Source organism: Mustela nivalis (genome assembly GCF_964662115.1).
Source record: "Mustela nivalis genome assembly, chromosome: X".
In the NCBI taxonomy this organism is placed as follows: Eukaryota; Metazoa; Chordata; class Mammalia; order Carnivora; family Mustelidae; genus Mustela; species Mustela nivalis.
Window position 1 is genome coordinate 39,030,864 of NC_139040.1, and position 23,940 is coordinate 39,054,803.

Below are 23,940 nucleotides of genomic sequence, written 5' to 3' on the forward strand. Positions count from 1 at the left end.
TCCAAATCTAGATCTGCACCCGACAATGTACTTTGGTTATTAGAGTGTTTCTCCAACTTGATTCTGTAGATAAGCAGTGCTGCTCTTGGGATTACTATCTGGGCCAAGATCCATATGTGTTAGTTGTTGCAATCCACTCCATCTTCTCCATAATTGTCAGATCCCCAGTGGTTGAGGCCCAAAGATACTCCTGCAATCCCTATGGTGTGAAATCAGAGTAGGGGTTCTCACAAAGTGAACCACAATGTCAGGGGGAGATGGGCATCCCCACTGGGTTGTTTTTTTTTTCCCACTGGAGGAACTGGAGGCTCAGGGGAGACCTCTGCTTAGTGCTGCACTAGAGCTGAAGGATGCACAATGTGCTCAATGTTTAGCCATTTCTCGCCCTTCTAATGCAGTTTATCTGGATCTCTGTGGAGCAAAAGTGTGCTTCAGCTTCTCTGCCATATTCTAGGATTGTCTCAATGGGGTCCTGTTCATGAATTGATGTTAGTTGTTTGTGAGGGGAAGATTGAGAGGGGAAGCAAAGTCAGGAGCAACCTAGGTCACCATCTTTCTCCTAGTTTATCTTTCTCCACAGAATATATAACCCTTAATAAAAATATATTTGCTGGGTGCCTGGGTGGCTCAGTTGGTTAAGCAACTGCCTTCAACTCAAATCATGATCACAGAGTCCCAGGATTGAGCCCCACATCGGGCTCCCAGCTCCATGGGGAGTCTGCTTCTCCCTCCAACCTTCTCCCTTCTCATGCTCTCTCTCTCTCTCTCTCTCTCTCAAATAAATAAATAAAACCATATATATGTATATATGTTTATATACATATATATGTATATACATACATATACACACACTATTGTGTGCCTCCCCCAGCCAAAATGTAAGCTTAAGGTTAAGGACTTCGTTTCATTCATTACTCTATCGCCAACACCTAGAATAGTGCCTGGCACTGTACAGGTACTCAACAAGTGTTTATTAACTGAATGAGTGAATGTGAGTGTGTAGGCCCTGAAATAAAGATATAATGAAAAATTGTAGAGCAGGTTACATTTCTTCATTGCATGAGACAAATTTCCCTTATATTTTCTTCTTACCCAATTACTCAAAATGGTCATTTTGTTCCATCATTTACATATTATTTGCTGCATCACGAAAGACTTAGAAAGACGTTGGGACAACAACCTAGATCCTAGGAGACCACACATTCTAAAATAGTTCCTCAGCTAATCTTAAAGAAAAACTGACCACTTTTGGGTAATTGCCAATGGTCTACCCATTTGTATAATGCATAAAAGGTGGTACTTATAACAGCTAGCCACCAGAGGGTACTGTTTATTCATTTATCTCTTCTCAATATCTACTGTGTTTCAAGCCATGTGCTGGGTATAAAAAAGTGGACAGGACACAGTTTCCACTCTCAGAGTTTACAATCTGGTAGTGAGACCAATTGGTACACAGAAGTGCTATGACAGAAGTGTGCATAGGGCACTCCAGGTACACAAGGGAGAAACACCTAAACCCTATTAGGGAGCTAGGGAGAAAGGTATAGGACATGAGTGATTGCTTTCTAGAGAAGGTGATGCCTGAAGTGAATCTTAAAGGACAAGCAGCTGTTAGCCAGCAGGAAAGAGGAGTGTAAGTACTGTGAGGACAGGTGCCATGTCTACACTGTGTCCCCAGTGTTGGCCCAAGGCAGAAATACACTTAAGTGTTTGTGGAATGAACACAGGATAAAGGGCAGGTGGTAAAAGGGCATGCCAGAGACACAGGCAAGGTCCAGATCATGATGGGTCTTCTTTATCTTAATGGTGATGAGGAACAACTGAAGGGTTTATGGTGGGTAGGGGGTGACATGCGGGCTTTGTATTTTAGAAAGCTCATGCTCACAGCAGTGTGGAAAATGGGTTAGAAGGGGCCAGAATGGGTCAGGGAGACTAGTTAGGACCTGAAGTTTCTGTAGTGAATGTGGACGGTCATGGCCATTGCCTTCAAGAAGCCAAGAGGCCAACAAGGAAATAAGCTGTCATCAGGTCACTGCAATACAGCAGAGTAGGCTGTGTAAAGGGTATGTGCAGGTTGCTCTGCCCAAGCTCATGTAGCTACTGGGTGCCAGAGTCAGTAGTGGAACCCAGACTTCCTCATTTCTAGTCCAGGGCTTTCCCCCAAGCCCTCCTTGTCACCGCCTTTCACCACTACAGAATTATGTAAGGGAAGGAGAACAGGGCCAAGCGATTGAAAGATTATGTCTTCTCTATCCCCAGACTAAACCGTGGGGAGCATTTAGCCCCTCTTTGTACTCAAGTCTGACATAAGCATCCCTCCCCAAGACCTCTGTTTCTGGGAGATGGCCTCAGCACCCTGATACTCCCTGTATACACAGAACTGAGAATCTCTAACCCAGAGGGCCAGGGACATGCACACTCTGACAGCTAAGATCCGGGAGGGCATATTCGGAGAAAGAAATCATTCTTTCTGAGACAGGAGACTTTGGATGACAAAAGGAAAAAAAAAGAAAAACCTGGTTCCATGTTCAGAAAAAGCAGATGGTCACTAGAAGAAGCAAGAGCCCGAGTGGAAGAGTACAAGTAACTCAAACAAGGCCTATATTGCTTTCAAGCTGAAAGGGAAGAGTGGAGTGGAAGAGTGGGGGATAGCGGAAAAAGATGGAGAAAAACCAGGAATGAGCCCCAAGACAAGGAGGAGATCTCTGCACAATACTCAACTCCATGACTAGGTAACAAAGATGTCTTGAGGACATATGTCCAGTGGTCCCAAGTACTTCATGAGTCAGGACAGAGACTAGAGCTAAGGGGTCCGTATGGTGAAAAGCCCAAGGGGCCCAGGGAATCCTGAGGAGAGCTCTTGGTTAGGTTATCTTGGGAGGGATAGGAAGAGAGAGAGAGAAAGAGAAAAAGAGACAAAATGGAGGGGGTAGGAGTTCTCTGGGAAGGGCCCTGGGAGTTCAGGGGTGGGGGGTTATCTTTACTGAACCAAACCCAAAATTAGAACTGGCGATCATTAGAAGAATGGGCTTTCAAGTCAGACAGCCTAACATTAGTCTCTTGGCTCTGCTGCTTTACCAGCCACCTGTTTGGTCTTGAGTGGGTGGGCCAAGTTTCCCCTTCTGTGACCGAGGACAGTACTAGCAATAGCCTCAAAGGATTTTGCATATGTTTATTAAATGAAATCACAGATGTCAAGCACCGAATACATTTTCTGATACGTGATAGCTAGTCGAACTGTCGTTTCTGTTTGGTTCAGTTTTGACAACTATGATCGCGATGATGACGACTGGGACTGCTCTTGCTATAACGACTATAGCTTCTGGGGTTTTCTGATAATGAACAGGTTAGCACTGTTTCACCATCTGGTTTTTTATCCTGTTTCTGTGTCTACTTTTGCTTTCTGGTCACGATTTGCTTGTCCCTGAGATTGCCATGTCCCTTCTCCTATTCTCCTCACACTTTAAGCACCTAGACCTCCTCCCCAAATGCGGTTACCTCCACACTGCTGGACAGGGTCTGCCCAGTCTCAGAAGATAATATGGTCTCTCTTCCTCCCAGGAACCAGACCATCATCTACTCCCTCCGTTCAGAGCAGGGGCTGATGCCAGGAAGGAGGTCAAATGTTGATTTCTGACAAAGCACCAATTCCATTTCACACCCTTGGCTGGGAAGAAATTTGGCTGACCCCTGCTTGTTATTCTCTGTTTTTCTGCTCTGGGTTCCCCCATAATTAACACAATGCCCCAGGCTCAGAGCCCAAAAGATATTAGGTCGAGTCGAGAAGAAATAGGTATGTAAGCAAGAAAGCTACCTAACACATTCCCTCGTGTATAAAAATATAATGCTGTAATTACGTTCCATTTTAGTCTCCTCTGCGGTGCTCCCTGAAGGAGAGGAACCCATGTGTCCTGCACTCTCAGCTCCAAGCACAGTACAGCTCGACACTTTGGGGGCTCATTAAAATGCTTGTTATTGCACTGATGACTAGGCACCTTCCCACATCCAATCCCCGCTCTCCAGAGCAGGGAACCCACCAGTCAACCTGTCTGTGTACTGACGAGGAAGGATGAGAGACAGTTGTCAAAACTATGAACAGAGTATGGCGCAGTGAAAGTATATGGCCCTAAGCTCCACTGGCCCATCCAGGGATTCCAGCCTGATGGATGCTGTCTTATGGTGAGAAGTCCAGAGGTTTCTCTCTCTCTCTCTCTCTCTCTCTCTCTCTCTGTGTGTGTGTGTGTGTTTCTGTGTATATAATGCCTATAATTCACAATCTCTCTTCACCGCCACTAGGACAAAGCAGACAGATCTGCGTGCCCATCATCACACTTGCTCAGACAAAAGGCTACACTCACCTATATATAAACGGTGAGGGTCTAGGGGGGCACAGAGTGCAATTTACTCTGGGTCACTACTTTCTCCCTAGGGCTCCGGGCTCAGTTCCTCACTTGGGGAAATCCAGCAGCTTCGAGAGAAAATACAAAGCAAAGGACAAGGAACCTCAACTTGCTGGGAAATTCCAAAGAGCTTAATCCGTTGTTACCGTTAATCAAAGAAATCAGTAACTACAAGTAGTGGAGTTGTTACAGCTGTGCAGGTTGTTGTGGTTTAGCCTAGAGAGCACTTTCCGATAGGTCTGATCTTTGTATTTGATCTCTGTAACAACCTTATGAGATAGATAGGACAGGCATTACTGTCTGCATGTTATGAATGAGGAAACCATGTTATGAATGAGGACCCAGAGAGGTAAAAGTAAATTATCAAAGTCATAAAAGCTATCAAGTAATGGAGTTACAACCCAAACCAGTTTTTCTAATCCCAAGGCCAGGGCTTCTTCAGATTCCTTATTCCATTCTAACCATCAAAGTTAGCCTGCCCTTTGATCACTCTTTTTTGTAACTGTAACTGGTTTTGTGTGTGTGTGTGTGTGTGTGTGTGTGTGTGTGTGTGTGTGTGTGTTTTAAGGGGGGGAAAAAAACCACTTTCCTTTTTTTTCTTTTTGAGGATTTTCATGTTCTAAGTTTCCATTTCTTCTCAGCACCTTTTTCTCCCAGAAGGCAGCAAAGTAGAGTGGAAAGCTCTGGATTTGAATTCAAGCAGACCTGAGCCTGAATTCCAGCTTTGACACTTACAAGCTGAGTGACCTCAAACAAGTCAATGACATCTCTGAGCCGCCCCCACTTCTGATGAGTGAAACAGAAATAATTATTACCCATCTTGCAGGTTGTTGTAAGAATCAAATAGAAAATAGAGATAAAGGTCTTAGCACGAACATGGACCATAGTTAGTAGTTAAGTAATATGGATGCCCTTCCTCACTCCACCACCTCAACTTGATGCTCTAGTCTGTAAATACGCAGTTCTTATTTGCCAGAAAGCGGAGGTTCAGGCTTTGATTTATGTGTGCATTTACTTCTCTGACTGTAAAATAGGTTGGCTGGCATTTCAACTCTTGATGATTTACTGTTTACAACAGAAATTTCCATAATCATTTATCGGTTAATTGAGACAGTTTGGGAACTTGTGACTTGTAAGCGTGTGTGCACACACGACTCTAAGTCACGTGAAGGCTGAAGTTATTACTCAGAAATTACTTCTATTCTATAAATCATTCTTCTTCATTTCATCTAGAACCAAAAGGGCTGAGGTGGCCTTACTTGACTAGCGAGCTAATTTCATCGACCCTGTTCTGAACATGAATATTCTGCAGGGATTTGGGCTTATGATCTCTTCGAGTTCAGATCGCACATCTCCAGCACCAGATTCCAAATGCATTTTCTAAGGAAGGATGGGTTGATCAGCAGCCAATTTCCTGTGCCTTTGGACAGTAGTGTGGTTTCGTTCTCACACCTGGCTCTTTCCCTGTCATCACATTTTCTTCCCCAAGGAGCTTCAAACAATGTGACTCTGAGAGAAATGGATTTGGTAGACAAAAAATAAGCCAGGCCATACCCAATTTCGACGGAGAGAGGATAGGGAAAACTTAAAGATGTTTTCTTTATACATTTTAGCATTTTTTTAACTGGCTGTGGTGATGGCGGTTGTTATCATTTTAAACATTTTTATTATGAAATTTTCTAAGCATATTCAAAACCAGAGAATATGAGGAAATGCCTTGTAGCCACCCCCGCCTTGTTTTGCTGGAGTATTTTAAAGCAAATGCAAAACACTGTATATCATTTCACCCCTAAATACTTCAGTTTATGCCTCAAAAATAAAAGGATGTTTTGTTGCATAATCACAGTGAATAAATAATTCCTTAATAACATTCCTCTAAGGCATGCCCCATATTTAAATTTTCTGAATTATATTTAAAAATGTGCTTTTACAGTTGACTTGTTTGACTCAGATAATTTATGAAGAGGAATTTAATACTGAGTTTTCAAAGGCCATGCATATTTCTAAAGAATAATTAAATACCACTGTTATACAATGGGAAAAAAAGAAGACTCCATCATTACCATGCACTGCCTCCACTTGAATTTTTGACCCTTAAAATTCTACTGTCAGAATGTATGTCCTTTGTGAAAATACAGATCTCTGTACAGAAGTTTTCCTTCATTCGTGAAGCATCAGGAATTTCAGTGTCCAAGAAAACAAGTTTTAAAAGAAATATTAGAAAAATCAATCAGGGCCCCCTGGGTGGCTCAGTCAGTTATGCATCCGCCTTTGGCTCAGGCCATGATCCCAGAGTCCTGGGATAAAGACCCGCACCCAGCTCCCTTCTCAGCGGGGAATCGGCTTCTCCCTCTCCCTCTGCCTGCTGCTCCCCTGCTCCTGCGCTCTTGCTCACTCTCTCTCTGACAAATAAATAAATAAAATCTTTAAAAAAAAAAAAGAAGTCAGTTATTGGACAGGACAAAGATAGTCATAGTCTCAGGGATTCAGGTGTGGAGGCAGCAGGAACTATAGAGGGAGCTACTTAAAGACCAACATAAGGCTATTTATTTTTTTAAGATTTTATTTATTTCTAAACCTGGGACGCCTGGGTGGCTCAGTTGGTTAAGATTTTATTTATTTCTTTATTTGAGAGAGAGAGAGAGAGTGCATGAGCACTGGGAGGGGCAGAGGGAGAAGCAGACTCCCCAATGAGCAGAGAACCAGACATGGAACTCCATCCCAGGACCCTGGGATCATGACCTGAGCTGATGGCAGATGCTTCACTGACTGAGCCACCCAGGCGCCCCCAACATGGGGATATTTAACTGCTTAATCAAAACCACTGATTTCTCTGACCTCTTTCCGGATTGAGGCAACCTGAACCCTAAAGACTCAATGGTTTTATTTGCTATAGGAATACAAGGCCTACCAGATGACATCCATGAGTTCTGTTGACCCTAACCCTAATCCAGTGGGAGCTCCAGCTCTCAACTACTGCCTGGCATCCAAGAATTTTTCTCTTAGAGAGAGGACAAAAAAAAAAAAAAAAGGCAAATGTAGGTGACTGAATTCAGTAGCATTCCTCAACAGCATGGCAGAGGAAAACTTAGGAAAGCCCCATCTGCTCCCTTGTACATTTCTGGTGGGAGTATAAATTGCCTTGGCGAGCAGAAATTGTTGACAATATGTATTAATAACTTTAAAAATGTGCCTTTGCTTTAAACTGTCAGTTGTACTTCTAGGAAATAAATATTCTTAAAAATAGAGAAATGGTAAGATTAAAAAAATACAGTGTGAAATCAACAGATGAAGTAAGTAGGTTTCACACTGAAAAAATAAGCAAGGATAGAGAGCATTTTTTTTGTAATCTGCAAATAAAACAATGTAAAAGTCATCTAGAACTTTGTATCCTATAGAAAATATACCTTATGCTCTTCTATTCATGGAACTTTGACCGCTGATCATATACTTAACCACAAAGAACAATATAACACAGATTTTTAAAAGTAGAGATTTTATAGTCTACCTTCTCTGATCAGAATCTTGTAAAATAAAAAAATAACAAAAATATAGACCCTTAAATCCGAAATCACTGGGAAATTAAGACACACACCCCTATGTAATTTTAAAATCAAAGAGGAAATCAAACCTGAAATTATTTTATAGAAAATAATGAAAAAACACACTTAATAAGATATCGACAGGATACAGTTAAAGCTCTACTCAGGAAAATGTATAAAGATTGAAAATAAATGAGTTAATTTTTCAACTTAGGAGAAACTTGAAAATAATGAAATAAATGAAAATGAAATAAATGAAAAGAAATCAGAAGAGAGGATTTCATTTTTAAAAAGCTGAAATTAATAGAATCAAATTGAAACTATCATACAAAGAATAATTAAAATCAAGAGCAGTTTCTTTGAAAATCCTGATTATGGGAAAAGAAAAAGGAAAACAAAACAAAAAACACAATACTGACAATGGAAAGGGGATATACTCATAGACAACAGTGTGCTGGTCATTTAATAATTCACTCTCAAAAAAAACCACTATTTGTAGTGCTTGCTGATTTCCATGGTGCAAAAACTCCCACCATGGTGACTTTTAAGCAGCCAATCCAAATAAAAACTCTACCTAAATCATAACTTTTAAATATGCTAAAAAATACCAAAACATCATACTAGATGGGGAAAATGCTAAAGTCCTTCTCAGATCATGAATAAGGCAAGGATGCTGAAATTACCACTATCATTCGGCAGTGTTTTAATGTTTCAGCTGAGGCAAAAGAAAATGAGAAAATTAAATAACTGGTATAAATATTGGCTTAAAAGAGAAATAAGTACTTCAGATAAGCCTTAGAGACTCTAGGTTTGTTTGGTGGTTTTTTTGTTTGTTTTTTGTTTTGCTTGTTTTTTGTTTTTTTTTTTTTTTTTTTTTTTTGTTAAGAGACTTAATTTGGTAAGATTGTTGTATATAAAAAAATACATAAAATCAAGAGCTTTTCTCCATATGCTGTTTTAAATGGAAATAGAAAAGCAACCCATTCACAACAGGAACAAAAGTCAATCAGAGAAAGACAATTATCTTATGATCTCTCTGATATGAGGAATTTGAGAGGCAAGGCGGTGGGGGCGGGGGTGAAGGGAGGGAGATAAACCATAAGAGACTCTTAATCTCAGGAAACAAACTGAGGGGTGCTGGTGGGAGTTGGGGGGGATAGGAAATCGGGGTGATGGACATTGGGGAGGGTATGTGCTATGGGGAGTGCTGTGAATTGTGTAAGACTGATGATTCACAGACCTGTACCCCTGAAACAAATAATACATTATCTGTTAATTTTTTTAAAAAAGATCATAAAATGCCTAAGGATCAATTTAGTAAGAAAGCTATTATACCTATTAGAGGAAAACAATAAAATATTCAGAAGAAGTTCCCCAAAATAAAACTTACAAAAAATGCAGAGATATACCATGATTCTGATTGGGAAAATTTATCATCATTTCTTCCAAAACTTAATAACTGTAATACAGTGATAATCACAACCCAAATTGAGTATATTTTGTAGCTGGATAAAATTATTTTAAAGTTCATGCAGAGAATGAGAACAAAATATCCAAGAATAGCAAGAAAATTATGACAAAGAAGTAGTGGATATCACCAAATATTAAAAGTTACCATAAATCCACTATAATGAAAATAGAAGGTATTGGCATATGAACATCAAATGAGTGGAACAGAGTAGAATCTAGAATAGGTCCAAGTACATATGGAAACCCAATATAAGGCAATGGTGGCAAATCCACTGAGTGGGATAAGGACTGTCATATGAATAAATGGTCTTGGTATAGTAGCTATTTATCTGGAGGAAAACAAAACTCAATATCCTACAATAAGCTGCAAAACCTTATATCCTAAAATAAACTCCAGATCTATTAAAGCCATGAAATACAAAAAAATGAAAGTCACTAAAAATATGAGAAGAAATTTAGGGAGGGAAGACCTTCCTCCACAAGCCAGAAGAAAAAAAAAATACAAAAGCTATACAAGCAAATAAATGGCAAACAAAAAAAAAAATCACAACACAGGTGACATAAAAGGTTTGTATCACTAATATAATGATACATTAGATAGATGATAGATGATAGATAGATAGATAGATAGATAGATCAATAGATCTCTAGTCGCCCCTCACCTAAGCAGCATACTCTCCCTGGGCATTTTCATTTTCATGGTTTTAAGTGTGACCTATATGCTGATCACACAAGCATAGACTGATTCCCCTTTAAATTCACAGTGCCCAGGGGCACCTGTGGGGCTCAGTCAGTTAAGCACCCAACCTTTGATTTAGGCTCAGGTCATGACCTCAGGGTCATGAGCTCAAGCCCCGCATAGGGCTCTGTGCTGTGTGTGGAGCCTGCTTAAGATTCTCCCTCTCCCTCTGCTCCTCCCCTCTCCCTGCCCCCCATTCATGCTCTTTCTAAAAAATATATATAAAACAAGCAAACAAATAAATCAGTTCATAGTGTTCAGCTTCAAATGGGCTCCCACTGTTTCCTACTGATCCTATTATTTCTCTTAATAGCTCTCTCTTGATCCACGCAGTGGATTCGACTCTTACAGTCCTCCAAGTTCCATCCTCACCACCTCCTCTCTCACTTATAGTAAAAACACAGCAAATGATTTTACATTTTTCTTCACAAAGAAAAAAGAATTCACCCTAGAGAATTCCCTCCAATTCTCACAACAAACAAATAAACAAACATATCCGCCTCCTAAACCATCCTTCCCTCCTGTCTGTTACAAAGAAGCGAGATCTCTCATCCCCTACTAGAAAGTTCATTCCTCTGCCTGTGCTCTGCATCCCATCCTCTCCCAGTCCTTGCTTGATTCATCTTCGCCTCTCTTTCCTCCATTCAACCTCTCCCTGTCAAATGGCTCCTTCCCACTGGCAGCTAAAGATATTTATGTCCCTTCTCTCATTAAAACAAAAAAGATCATTCATTTACTTCTTCTGTAAATATTATACTCTCTTTCCCTCAGGTTCCATGGCCCTAATTCTGTTAGCTGTCCTTTGGTCACTCTAGCTCTTTTGCCTGTGCTTTAAGATGCCAGTATTCTGAGAGTTCTAATACACAAACTCTCTTATGGGATCTCACCCACTTCTAAGGCTTCGATACCATCTATATGATGTTTATCTTTTATTTTTTATTGTTTATCTTTTATTTTTTAATTTTTAAAATATTTGTTTAGATACCATTTACATACCACAAAGTGCACCCATTTTAAGGGGACGATTCAATGATTTGGGGGAATTTTACAGAATCAGGTAATCACTACCCCAATCCAACTTTAGGATAATTCTGTCACCCCCAAAAGATTCCTTTTCACCTTGCTTATCCTTATTTCCATCCTAAACTCCTTCCCATATCCTTCTCCTTTAGATGCGATTCTTCTCTAATGTCCTTTAAATGAATGAATGGCACAGCTGGCCCCTCAGAAATCCTGGACATCATTCTTTTTTTTTAAAAGATTTTATTTATTTATTTGACAGAGAGAGATTACAAGTAGGCAGAGAGGCAGGCAGAGAGAGAGAGGAGGAAGCAGGCTCCCTGCTGAGCAGAGAGCCCGATGCGGGACTCGATCCCAGGACCCTGAGATCATGACCTGAGCCGAAGGCAGCAGCTTAACCCACTGAGCCACCCAGGTGCCCACCTGGACATCATTCTTAACTCCCCTTTCTCGCCCCCTATATCCAATGAAGGATCATTGGATCATAACATATATTTTAACATATATAACATATATTTGACTTACATTAAGTCAAATCTGTCCCTTTCTATCCTTTATTGTTACTTCACTTGTTCTGTCCTCTAAAATCTCCTCCTTAAATTACTCCCATCCATCCACCTAACTACGCATCCACCCAACAAACGTGCACCGAGCACCTACTATATATACACCAGGCACTGTGCTATGACAGCCACCTACCTGGTCCCTCCGTCTTCCAACTTGAATCTTCTCAATGTGGTCTTAACCCAGCAGCCAGGCAGCATAATCTCTTTAAAGACACGCTATTTCCATGCTTGAAATGGCTTCACACTAACTTTTAATTGGCTTTCCTCTGACCTTGGGATGAATTCCAAACTTCTTAACAGGAGCCTTAAGGTCTTTTGTGATCAGGTCTCTCCCTGCCTCTCTAAATCTCACGCGCCATCACATCCCTTGCATAAGTCACTTAGTTATCTGCATTTCCTCATCTGAAATAAGTGGGGATAATGACAGTGCCTATCTCAGAGGGAGCTGAGAGGATGAAATGAGATAATGTCTGTGAAGCACATAGCACAAGAGCACATACTATGCATCAGGGAATGGTGGCTACTGATGATATAGGGATTATCATGTTAGCATTCCTCAGCCTCCCGCTCCTCTGAACACTTTTTTTAAAAGATTATTCATTTATTTATTTATTTGACAGACAGAGAACACAAGTAGGCAGAGAGGCAGGCAGAGAGAGAGGGGGAAGCAGGCTCCCCACTGAGCAGAGAGTCCAACGCAGGGCTCAATCCCAGGACCCCAGGATCATGACCTGAGCCGAAGGTAGAGGCTCAACCCACTGAACCACCCAGGCGCCCCTCCTCTGAACTCTTAACAGCACGTGCAGTTGGTATCACACAATTTCACACCCGATTATGTCCTTGAAGACAAAGACAGTGACTTACGTACCTGCTCTAGTCCCCAGAGCACTTCAAACTAAGCACTCAGTGGAGTTTAATAAATACCTTCTGATCAAGGTTCACAGAGGGAAAAGTGACGTAGGGCTTACTGACTCTCTATAAGGGTAGCTGCTATTTAAAAGACCTTAAATAATAAACACCAAAACCCAGGGCAGGTCATTTGCTTTCACCTACTGAGCTAACGACACATTACTGGGTTAGCAGCTGTACAGTGGGTTAGCATTAAACATGGACTTACTGGAGGTCAGTGGTTTTCTTCACATGGTTTGCTGCCAATAACCCTGTTTTTGACAGAAATGGAGTATGAAAGCATGAAGATGTTTAATTCTACTCCCTGGCGTGCAGACAATATACAATTTGCCTACTCATGTGTGAGATCAGATTTTTTTTTCTTTTTTGCTTCTTAAATATAAATGTTCTCTCTGTGCTACCAATATAACATAGATCCCATTTCATTCGAAAGCCAATGGAATCCTCTTAAAATAGTTCATATTTCTTGGCTGATGGCTGAGTGGCAATCAGAATCCCAGAATAGCCCCCAGGAAGCTAGAAAATTCGGAGCTCTTCGGATGCTAGAACACCCCACAAATTTGGCAAGAATTCCATTGTGTGTGCACTCGGTAGTAAACTGGCACACTGTGATTGTTTTCCCCTTCGTTTTCAAATACTTTCTGACTACCTCCCATTTGTGATCCTCTCCTGCCTTGTCCTCTCATCTTCTCTAATCGCCCTCGTGTCCTGTGACTGCCTCTCCACCTGACGTATTTCTAGGAAGACATCTTTGTGAGCTCCTCCACCCTCTGATCTGTGCCAGTGCGCAATTACCCGGATATAGAGTGGGCGTGGAGGAGCTAAAGGTGGAACTCTGGGGCTCTATAGGACATGGACTCCCATTGGTCCAATGCAATTTTGTAGCTAAAGCTTTACTGGTTTAGAAATTATTCCAAAGCCAGTGATTGTCTCGTGTCTTTGATGTTGCTAAGGAGAAGCTGGAAATTGGCATGGGATATAAAGGAGATGAGAGGAGAAACCTGCTCTGAACACAAGAGACAACACTTCCAGTTGGGGGAAACAAAAGGCAGTCTCCTCCAGCTGTGTCCAGGTTTCTCCTTCTTTATGTGGAAAATACCAAGGGTTTGTGAAGAACCCTCTGAGGGAAAAAATGACAACCACCACCAGAGGTCAAATAGGACCTCATGGCCCAGTTTAAACACCAATTCTCTCACTGGACATACGTTCTTCTTTCCACATATGCCCTCTTAACAATATCATCCCAAAACACACACACACACGCACACACACATACAAACACACACACACAGACATGAGACGAACACCAGGCAGCCATCTGCAAAACAGACAGATGCATATAGCAAGTACAAAGGCATATAAGATCATGGGCATGCTTTATGAAAGCGTATCACCACAAAGAAAGGCACACCCAGGGCGCCTGGGTGGCTTAGTCAGTTAAGCATCTGTCTTCGGCTCAGGTCAGGATCCCAGGGTTCTGGGATCGTGCCCCGCATCGGGCTCCTAGTTCAGCGGGAAGCCTGTTTTTCCCTCTGCCTCTGCCCTCCCCTGACTCATACTCTTTCTCTCTCTCTCTCTCAAATAAATTAATAATTTTTTTAAAAAGGCACACCCACATACTGCTCCAGATACACAGCAGGCCATTCCCACATGGACCCACACTCACATAACACACCAAGACTGGTTATGCAGATAGACATCTATCCTTACCCTGACCTTAAGCACAATAATCAGCAATGTGCAAAAGGCGGTACATAGAGCCACTGACTGACAAATCTTGTCAGCTTTTTTGCCTCACTTTCAATACAGCATGTTGTTATAAGAGCGGGGACTCCAGAGTCTGGCTGGATGCCAACCCTCCCTCTGCCACTTATCTGTGACTTTCTGCAAATTAGTTACCTGCCCCGCGTCTCAGTTTGTCCAGCTGCAAACTGAGAATTGTAACGGTACTTTCCACACCAGGTAATTGTGAGGATTAAATGAGCTAATGCACACCAAGCCCTTGGCAGGAATGAGAGCTTCCAGAACTGCCTGAGAATGGGGTATACTCGGATGGGAGATACAATCTGAGAGGAGTAGTGGGCAGGGGTTGAGGTGTGGCACAAAGAGTTGATTCCCTGGGCGTACGTGCACTTCTCAATAATTTCCACCAAAGGACAGGGGTCCATCATTAAAAATGACAATGGACCCACTCTTTTTTCTGAGGAAATCTGTGTATTTGCAGGTTTGGGGTATTGTACTTATGTGCTGGCTGTTTCAATGTGATAACACTGAGTCCGCTTTTGAGAGTACATCTTTGCTGTCTACCTCTTCTGTAACTATTAAGGGGAGCATGTGTGGTGTGGAGACTTCTTCCACCTGGCAACACGCTCATGCATGAGCCTTGAAGGAGGACCCCCACCAAGCCACCTCGGGAAGGAAGTACATGTTCCACAGTAAACTGCCCGTGTGACTTGGAGCTGTGTCGGTAACCTATAGCTGCCCGCTCTATTTTCAGTCCTCACTTGGGTCTCACAGCACAAAAATAATCAGAGCAAGTACAAGTGCCTTGACAGTGGACACTCCTGCTTCCCTCTGCCAACTCCAGAAGCAATCCTCCCTCTGCTTCCCTGTGAAGGGCTGTGAGGACAGAGCTGCTCCGGACTCAGAGATCCATCCCTGAGAGGCTTGCCATGGACCAAGCCTCCAAAGAGATCACTGATGCCTCTAGAGCTGTTTAATGAAGGGAGAAAAAAAAATTTCTAACTTCTCGCATCCTTGGGTTTGTCATCCGTAAAACAAGAGTGCCACCAGTGGTACCACAGGGTTGTGGGATCAGGGACAAGAATGCCTCTAGTATAAAGCATTAGGATGCTTTCCCACTCCCAAACCCTGCTCACCCTTATCACACAGCTAGAATTCTCTAGACAGGCGGGGGCAGAAAGAGCATTTCTTTTTTTTTTTTTTTAAGATTTTATTTATTACACAAAGAGAGCATACACGAGTAGTGGGGAGGGGCAGAAGCAGAGGGAGAAGCAGGCTCCCCGCTGGGCATGAAGCCCCGACTTGGAGCTCGATCCCAGGACCCTGAGATCCTGACCTAAGCAGAAGGCAGATGCCCAACTGACTGAGCCACCCAGGCACCCCCAGAAAGGGTATCTCAATGGCTATGTGCATGTCTGTCATCATGGTGTTGGCTTTTTGTCTTTGTTTTGGTTTGGTTTGGTTTTGAGGGGGTTACATTGAGGCAAGAAAGATTAGAGGTAGGTAGGGGTAGAACTGGAAACATTTAAAGGTACAGAGTGGGCTTGAAAGGACTTTCCCTTGAATTATTAGAATTCCACCAACTTTCCAAGGGAATGCTAGAAATGGGGAACCTGGGTGGGCTGGGCAAAGAGCGGAGCCAAGAGAGGATCCAAAATGAGGCAGGTGTTCTGGTCATTCGGTGAGTAACCTGGAATTTGCACACTTGAGAAACGGGAACTGGAGGAGGAAGCAGCAGATGGGAAATGGGGCTATAAAATGAGCTTCACTGCACCAAAGAAAATGCAAAAACAGAACGAGAGTGCGTGCCTCTATGAACTGTTTTGACTATGAAAACATGACTCCACCAGACAGCTTATATGTCCTACAGATGTGGGGCAGGAGGAGAGGAAAAACAATATTAATCTAACCCTTTTAGCCTTACAACCTGCCATGTGTCCATACTCTCCAAATGTTTCAAACGCAGCAGTTCACGTCCTTGAATTTTTTATTCTGCTGGAATTTAGCAAGAATTGTCAAAAAGTATGGTTGAAAAAGAATGGAACGCTTTAGATGACTGAAAAATTATAAAGCACTGGCTTTCCTAGTATAAAAATAGGTTCTGCCCACACCTTGGATTCTGCAGTTGATTTAAGTTTTTCATCTATATTAAATGTCAATTACCATATACTTAATAGGATTCAACATAATACTCTGAATTAATCATTTCAGTGGTATAAATGAATGGACTGACTAGGTCACTATGCACTTATTTTACATCGTTCATGGAAATCATTTTTTCCATCTATAATTCCACATTGGTTTCAAAATAGCTATTTTATTCTCACCAGGTGCTAGTAGCCCAAATCTTCCTCGGGAGCTGTTAAGTAGGCTCCACTTGCTCTGTGATCTCTCACAAAAATCCAAAGAACTCTCTTGTTTTTTAAAACCACGAGAAATGAAAGTATGTGTCCCCTCCCTAAAACTTTTTTTTTTCTTTTTGTCTTTGCTTAGAGGCAGTAATCGAGAGGGATCTGGGCAGGATAATAGGTGAGTATACTTAAGTATCAAATTAAGGACTCCCTTCAATATTCTTGCAGAAGGGCAGGGGACTTTTTCCCCACTAGGTAAAACTTAATTTGGTAACTGAAAATGAGCAGCTTATGGAGCGCAAGACCCCTTTCTACTGGGCCACGTTTGCAGAGATGCGGGTGGGTCATTGAATAGGGTCATATGGCTGAGATCGCCGACATTTTTAGTGCTGCAATTTGCTACACCGCCCTTCCTGAGGAGCGTTCTAGTTCATGCACATTAAATTTGAAATTGATGAGCATTCGGGAATCACTGTCCTCCCCACCCTCAGAAATAAAGATAAATACCTCTAGAAGTCTGGAGGTCTGGGAGAGGAATCTCTGGCAAAGGAGTGGTGCCCAGAAATACCACTTAGTACTACAACAGCTGACCGCTGCTCCGACTATTACTTCTACTCCTCTCACCACAACAGAATTACTACGACCGTTTATTGAGTCTTGACTATCCCAGGCACCTTGGCAGGGGCTTTGCATGTAGTACATTTCCCTTTAAGGTAGGATTAGTCTAGGTTCTACAGATGATGAAACCGAACACGGAGTAGTTACATGCCCAAGGTTACAACAGCGAGCAGGACCCCCATTCGTCCAGTTCCAAAGCTACCAGGGCGTGCTGCATCCAAGAACCTACGTACCATTTCTGGAAGGACAGAATTGTAGAAACTGGGGCTTTGGAGCTAGGCAAGAGGGCCCTGGGTTGGAAAGGTGGCTGGAAGCCAAGTGAGAAAGGGAAATGAGGCATGTGTTCTATGAGTCAGAGTGGACGCAGTGACTCTTGCTAGCAGCTACCCGGTCACAGAATAAACGACTAGAGCTTACATGTGTGTTTGTGAGTCAGATTGTCCTGCACTTCAAGAGGTTGATAACCACCACTCTACTTCTCTTTTTCACCTTCATCATCAAACTCGTGGTGGTCTGCATTTCCTTACAACTTAACTTTCTCCTTGACCTCTCGGAGTCTGTCTTCCAGCCTCGCCTTTCCGCTTAGCCTTCTCTCTTAGAGGTCACTAATGATATCTTCCCGTATGATGTTGCCATTACTGCAGGGGCCTCTATCAAACCCTCCACACCTTGAAGGCTTCTCTTCCTTTGCTGTTTTGCCAATGCTCTTCCTCCCTTCTGTTTTTCATTTCTCTTTTGCTCTCCTCTGGTGTTCCCATACCTCACTCACACCCCTTACTCACTCCAAACCATCCTCACAATGGGCCAGGAACCACTGGGGATAGACAAGAAACATCAAGCAGTGTGTGCCTTGGCTTTATCAAAGGAAGCACAGCGGGGTGGTCAGAGACCCAGGCTCTGGAGCTAAAGCACCTGGATTCAGACCCCCACTCGGTTACCTCCTAGCAGCATGACCTTGTTAAATCACTTCGATCCCCCTATATCTCAATGTTTTACCTGTAAAGCAGGAGTAATAATAGTGTTTACCTCATTGAGTTGTTGGAAGGATGAAATAAGTTTCCATATATAAAGCACTTACTTGGAACATAGGAAATCTTCATTAAATGTTATTTATTATAGTCTGTACAAAGGCAATTTCTAAAATGTTGATTATTTCCACAAATGAATTATTTACTTCTGATATTTAAATTTTTTTTAAGATTTTCTTTATTTGAGAGAGAGACAGAGTGAGCATGAGCATGAGACTAGCAGAAGGGCAGAAGGAGAGGGAGAAACAGACTCCCCCTTGAGCAGGGAGCCTGATGTGAGGGTTCCATCCCAGGACCCCAGGATCATGACCTGAGCTGAAGGCAGATGCTAAGCCAACTGAGCCTCAGGTGACCCTTAAATTTTTTTTAAAAGATTTAGTTATTTTGAAAAAGGGAGAGCACACAGGTGGGAGGGGCAGCGTGATAGGGAGAGAGAAACTCAAGCAGATTCCTTGCTGAATGTAGAGCCTGGCATGGGGCTCGATCTTATGACCCTGATATCACAACCTAAGCCAAAACCAGGAGTCAGATATATAACCAACTGAGCCTCCCAACTGCCCCTCTGATATTTAAATTTTTAAAAGGTACACCATTCGTCAGTAATCTCATAAAAAGTTCCACACTCTCTACTTATCTCGGGAAGGTCAGCTTGTTGTTGAGCTGATCTGTCCTGGGCCTCCTTGTTCTCAACTTTATCCATGGCTTTATGTGCCACTTAGGTTCTGATGAGTCCTAAGTCTTTCTCACTTCCCCAGACCTCTCTCCTGACCTCCAGATCCAGCCAGCCAGCTGCCTACTGAGCATTTCTTACCTATCCAGCTCACAGTGCGACAAACCTCTTGTGTCTAGAAAGACCTCCAATTGTACTTCCTGACTTACTTAAAAGGCCACACATCCATTCAGCAATCCAAGCCAGAAACCTGGGGATCAGCCTACTATTCTCTCACCCTTTCACCCATCACATCTAACTGATCACCAAGTAATCCTGATACAGGAGTGTTTTAAATGTATCCTCTCCTCCCTAACGCTACTACCACACTACCTTAGGTTGGGCCTCGGTCCCTCCCTGCATCAGTAAAAGCCATGTAACTGGTCACTTTGCCATCATCACTTTTGATCTTTGACCCCTGTTCCACTGGGGGGGGGGGGTGCTACAGCCAGAGCAATCCTGAAATGCAGGTCTTATCTGGTTATTCCCCTGCTTTAAATCCTTCCATGGCTCCCCAGAGTCTTCAGGACCAGGTTCAAATACCTACACAAAGCCAACAAGACCCTTCATTATGTAGGCCCTAGCTACTTCTTCACCTCTTGCAATGAATGAGTCTCCCCTCTCACATTCTAGCTTCACCAAGATGTGCCTTACACAGCTCTGTGTTCTTGACCCTTCCGTGTGCTTCCATGGGGGGTCCCCTTCACCACCTAACCTCACTCTCGTTGGCAAAATTCTACCCTTATTTCAAGACAACTCTTTTTTTTTTTTTAATTTCCATTCTGCTGTCTTTCCTAAGTCCCTTGGACAGAGTGGGTGTTTCTTTCTCCATGCTAGTCTGTCATCTCGCACTTAGCTTCGTTGCAATAATTACCACTTCACATTGTATTTGACATTTTACCTGTCAGGTAAGTTCCCTCGAGTTGAGGACAGGGACCGTTTCCTATTTATCTCTACCCACCCAGTGTCCGCCCAGGGCACAGCATACCATTTTCGCCCATACGGCAGGCTCCTTTATACCTCTCTGCTCTCTGTCTCCGTGGAGCGAGTCATTTATCTTTCCTCCCTAAACATTTGGCTAAAATGCATTTTATCTGTGAGATTTTCCCTGATTACACTGACTTCCCTCTCCTCACTCCTTCATTTCATTATGTCCTCAGGGCTTAGAGAAGACTCTTCCAACAAACAGATTTGTGCTTTAATGCTTTCCGATTCAATTCTTGCTCCTAGCTCGACCACTCTAAAAGGTTTAGGAAGCATCTGCTGAAATCATCCACAGAAGTGTGGTTTTAAAAATTAATTTCCGTTCAAACACCTATTTTTTTTTTAATGCTTGGAGAAGCAGTCAGGCTTCTTGCCTTTCCCAAACCAAATACCCTGTCAGCGCGCGATATGGGCAGAAAGGACAGAGAACACCGAGTCATCTACAGTGAGACTTCTGAAAGCAAATGAGGCGAAGACTGAACTAAGGGAAGCCACCCAGCTCCTTAAAAGGCTTCAGAAGGACCAGAAAGAAATTAATCTGCCCATGGGACTTCTAGAATGGACTGCTGAAAACAGATGCCACACAAAATATCCAAGAAGATGCTTTCGTCAGCTCGGTGCCCTGAAACTACCCAGGAGACTAAAGAAGTAAAAATGGAAAGGCTACACTCCCTACACTGCGCGCTGCTTCCTAAATACTCCTCTTTTTTACTAGAAACTGTATTTTCCCCGAGCTAGACTCCAAAGTTCTTGGAGGCCAGTAACAGCATATGTTTCTTTTATAGTTCCCAAGTTGCCCACCCCACTAAGTACGTAGTGTTGGCTCAAGAAATGCTTTGTTGTCCACTCACCCATCCCCAAGTACTTAACTATTTTTCTTCCCCTCAATATTTTCAGGAATGCTTGTTATTCACAAAAGAGCACAGTCTTGGAAGCCAAGAGGAAATATTCATCTGTTGGTATACATTTTCCCTTGGCTATGCATTAAACAGAGATTTCCTTTGGAAATGTAAACAAAGGATGCTTGATGAGAAAGGACAAAGAACTATATATAGAGATCAAGTGGCCAGAGTCGGGGGCGGGGGGGGGGGGTCAAAGCATGGCCCTCCCTTAACCAATTTAAAGGAGTCTTCCTTCTGCTCCTGCCTCCTTCCCATGCTCTCTAGCCCCAACCAAAAAATAGTTTCCAACTGCCTATCCCCTGAATTCTGGAAGCTGAGCAGCAATTGGAACAGGCTGATTTACTAAGGAATTCAGCTAAAAAATCTGTGGTGATCTTAATCTCTGTTTCTGTAATAATAGGAAGACTGCAGCTTTGTTTACTTTCTGGGGAGAATAGAGAACAAGAAGAAAGAACCAGGAGAGAGGCAGTATTTACAGCCCCTTTATGAAAAGTCAATCTAAGACAAAAACATTTGCAGACAATAAGGAAGGGGAACAGGTTTGGCAGGAAAATAGCCTATTCCAGTTTTCTCAGAAGTGCCTTAGCTGGTCTCCTCCACCCCCGCCCAACGTGAAAGGCCTGGTTCACACTGTGAATAGAGTCTTTCCCTATAGACAAAGCTGGATTCGATAGAACGCCAAACACACAAACACGCGCGCGCGCGCACACACACACACACATTCACATCACCCTTTAGTGTCTGGTTCTCATGACAGCCTGTCTCCTACTATTTATTTCATTGTGTAAAGTATTTAGAAGCATTTATGAAGTCTCAATTCACTTCTTTAACTGCATTTTTAATCCCGGGGCTTGTTCCAAAGCCTTCTGGACACACAGGCTCTGTGCTGAATGAGTATAATAAGTACCCTGGACTCACCCTATTATTATGGGGAAGTTTAGGGCACATCCCTAACCTTTCAGAAGGGATGATGTCATAGAACACAGCCATGCTCTTCCATAAACCATGTTGTAGGCTTCCTGTCAAAGACAGAATCCTAAACTGGAGGGCCTATGGAGTTAACTCCCCAAATACTCTCACCCTTGACGTGTAACATCGGATCTCGTGGTTCTTTGGCAACCATCGGTTACCAATTTTATGCCATTGTCTCTATTGCCCGCACGTGTATATTCGTAGTGGGGTGGATTTGTGCAGCATATAAGCCATCCAAAGGCAGATACCGTGCCCGCCCGTGCTATTTTCTTTGTACCTGGTACAAAGCCGTGCGTAAGCAAGTATTGGCAAAAGGTGACCTTTTGTGTGGCAGAGCAGACAGCGGCCTACGCAATGGATTTAACAAGCATCTCTAAGGGAGCCTCTTAAGCCCCTCCTTGGCTGGTTCATCGCAGGACTGCTCTTCCCTCCCATTTGGTTTGTACCTGGCAGCACTGCTGTCATCTCCTGCAAGGCTCGAGCCAGAGGACCGAGACATCCCCTGTTACCTAGAGGGCCAGAATGAGTGCTCCTCTATTAACACAAGGATGCACTGTTTTATGAGACTAGCTCCTCCTTGCTGCTTGAAAAGAGTGGGGCCCTGAATACAAAGATCTGGTGGGTGCAGTGGGCGGGGAAGGGCTCTGTCTGGGTGAGGCTGGTCAGAGTGATCAACTTCCGGGGGGCAGGGGGGTGATAATATGTCAGAGAGGTCTCAGGGCAAATAAGCAATGAAAACAAACTGTTTACTTTGCTAATTTGACTACGACTTACACTATACTTAATAGTCTTTTTGATGAGAATGAGGAAGGTGATAATTATAATTTCTAACAACGTTTTATTCACTATTAGCTGTTACCCCACCCTCAGCCATGAGAATTCTAAGCCAAGGGATCCCTTATCTTGTCTCCGGCTTACAATACTTCCTTGTCTCTCCACCAGTGTGGGTTTCTTATACTGTAATCTGACAGCATAATCAGAAGCTTTGATAGAGTGGAACAGAGAGGGAGTCTGAGTAGCTAAAAAGCACTCTAAAATGCCTTCTGTTTTGTTTCTCCCCATGCAGTAAAGGATAAAATCAAAGACCAAAGAAGAGAATAAAAAATGTAGCTCACAGAATCATGACCCGTGAAATTTGGAAGACACACAGAAGGTCAGGGAGTCAGTTGAATCCCTTATTTTCACAGGTAAGGACCCTGAAGCAGAGTTGCTGGGTGACTTACTCAAATTCATATCACTGGTTAATGGCAGTGTCAAGACTGGAACCGTATTTTGTAACTTACATTCCAGGGTTCTTTCTTTCCATTCATTGGGCTTCTTCCTAACTGTCCTGCTACATTTCCACAATCTCTCCCCTGGTTTAACAGTGTCCTCTACCCCCTCCATATAGCACCACTCTCCTCCACAAACGGAGTGCCCAGCAGGGATTAAATTGTTATGGTGCGCTCATCATCCAAGTACACCCTCCTTTAAGAAATGCAAGACCTGGGTATTGCACTGAGGAGGGCACGTGCTCTGATACACACTGGGTATTATACTTAACTAATGAATCACTGAACACTGCATCAAGGACTAATTATGTACTATACAGTGGCTAACTGAGCAGAATTTAAAAAAATTAAAATTAATTAATTAATTTTTTAAAAAGAAATGCAAGACCTGAAGACCTCCAGTTAGGAGTGCTTACTTGTATAAGACAATTATTTTTCTTACTAGAAGATTCTCACACTCCCTTAAGTAGAAATCCCTAGGTAGGGGAACCACCACATTTATCCATCATACAAGGAAGCTTAGAACTAGACCATGAGGTTGTAAATAGCATTAGAAATCTTTTCATCCAGGGGTGCCTGGGTGGCTCAGTGGGTTAAGCCGCTACCTTCAGCTCGGGTCATGATCTCAGGGTCCTGAGATCGAGTCCCGCATCGGGCTCTCTGCTCAGCGGAGAGCCTGCTTCCTCCTCTCTCTCTCTGCCTGCCTCTCTGCCTAC

General features: G+C 42.9%; 1 protein-coding gene across 8 annotated transcripts in view; it reads right to left on the minus strand.

The window, feature by feature from the left end:
- Positions 1 to 23,940, minus strand: part of MID2 (midline 2) — a 99,800-nt gene that overhangs the window by 47,401 nt on the left and 28,459 nt on the right. The gene's annotated exons all lie outside the window — the stretch shown is intronic.